Consider the following 2,500-nt stretch of genomic DNA (forward strand, 5'->3'; position numbering starts at 1 on the left):
GAACATTTTCTAAAAATGTTTTGGAGTGCATTCATTTTTTTTTGTGTCAAATTATCGTCTCTTCTTCTTCTTTCTCCTCCTCTCCTATTTCTTCTTTTTCTTCGTCTTACTCTTCTTCATCCCCATCTTCTGCTCCTTCTTCTACTTATTTTTCTTCTGCTTCTTCTTCTTCTTCATCTTCTGTCTACTTTCCTCTTCATCCTTCTTACCTTAGTGAACACATTTCATTTTCATCTAATTCTACCTTTTTTTCCCATAGTATTATTACAATTACAACCTCCAGTGACTACAACTACTCTGAGCATTACTACAATTGATACTACCAACATATCCATATTAAATTTTCAACTTTCTGTTTCAATTTTTTTATCATCTTTATTTTTTTTTCTCTGTTATAACTAAATGTTTACATGTGTTTCTCAAGTCAACTTTCTATTCAAACGTCACGCAATCTCGTGTTTTCTTCCACTCTTTGATTTTTTACACCGACAAATAAATGTATAATCTTAGTCAGGCACGGAATATTCCTTAGATGCTGACATAAAAAAAAAAAAAGAAAGAATGGATGTATGTATTTTTTCCTTCTTCTCTGGGGAACTTTTCCTTTACATGTTTAGAATATCACATCATGTAAAGACGGCCTTGGCCAACAACGAGTCAGGTGTTACTATGACTAATTGAGTTCGTCACTCTCTCTCTCTCTCTATCTCTCTCTCTCTCTATCTATCCATCTCTCTCTCTCTCTCTATCTATCTCTCTCTCTCTCTCTCTATGTATCTGTCTCTCTCTGTGAGACATACTCTAAGTGTCACGTTTATTAATCTGACTGTGATTTAGGGTATAGATGAAATGACCTGGCTTGCCCTGCCCTCCGTTCCGGGTAACGGAGCGGCCAATCCCTCCAAAGACTAGGTCAGCCTCAGCCTCGTGTGTGACCTAGCCGAGCCGAGCTACCAAATTATTTATCTATTTATCTTGCTGTCGACATCTCGAATAAAGAATCAAGAAATAACCGACTTTGGCTAAATCCCCAACAGTGAGATACCTCCCATATTCTCGAAGTTGAAAGGTCAAGAACAACAGCAAAGATACAAAGAGGAAAAAGTTATGTAGAGAGAAAGACAGCGGGAGGGGGAGAGGGGGGGGAGAGGGGTTGAGAAATCAACGTCCTATCATTAATCAATCCTTCTTTTATATCCATTACAGCTGCTGTTATTAGTCATGTGTTGCTGCGTCATGATTTTTTCTTCCTCTTTTCTTACTTATTCATTTTTTTTTCTCTCTCTATTTCTCCCTTTCTCTCTCTCTCTCTCTCTCTCTCTTTGTCTTGCCATTATTATTGCCATTATTATTATTATTTTCATCATTATCATTGTTGTATTTATCATTATTATCGATATCCTTGTTATCATTATCATTATTGTTATCATTGTTTAATATTATCACTATCATTAATATTATCATCATTATCATTATCATTGTTATTACCATTGTCATCACTACTATCATCATCATTATCATTATTATCATTATTATCGATATCCTTGTTATCATTATCATTATTGTTATCAATGTTTAATATTATCATTATCATTAATATCATCACCATTATCATTATAATTTTTATTACCATTGTCATTATTGTTATCATCATCATTATTATCATCATTATGATTACCATTAGTGACAATATCACTGTCTTTATGTTTATAATTTTTCTCATCACTACTACCACTATCAAACCTAGCACCATCATCAACATCAATCACTGTCATCATCATCACCATCTACACCACCATCATCACCACCAACAGCGATAATGATAACAGTGACAAAGTAGAAGAAGAAGAAGAAAACAAACAAACGAAGCCATGCACAAGAAAGCAAGAAACAAAGCAAAGCAAAGCACAATGTCAACGTATATCGTGAGAAGAGCAAGTGCTTGCATTGCACACTCGGGATTCCCCAGCCACTGGCGGAAGTGATGTTGCACGCAGGGATAGCTCGAGGAAATGAATGTTCATGTGTGTTAACTGTTCGTGAAGAAGGAAAGAAAAAGGATTGAAGGAGATTTTGATATATTTAAAAAGTATTTCTTGATTTACATGGCTGATATGGAAGAAGGGGAGACATTATGCTTTTTTTTTTTTTTACGTGTTTTCAAATCTGTTTTTTGTTCTTTCTTTCATTTTTTTTTGTCTTTCTTTTTCTTTTTTTTCTTACATCGTTCCTTCGGCCTGTCTTTCTTTGTCTTTCCTCCCCCCCCTTTTTTTCCTCTCTCCCGACGTGTCTCTGCGCAAACAAGAAAATTGGATCGAAGACTTTTCATGTGTCTAAGAATAATCCTTTCTTTCGTATCCTAAAATAAGATATTATCTGATATTTACATCATATGTAAACGACTGAAATTATAACACACACACACACACACACTCACACACACACATACAAACACACACACATACACACATATCACAAACGTACAAACACACACATCTAA

Source organism: Penaeus japonicus, unplaced genomic scaffold (assembly GCF_977035675.1).
Source record: "Penaeus japonicus unplaced genomic scaffold, GWHDUDI00000001_assembly GWHDUDI00000011, whole genome shotgun sequence".
NCBI lineage: Eukaryota > Metazoa > Arthropoda > Malacostraca > Decapoda > Penaeidae > Penaeus > Penaeus japonicus.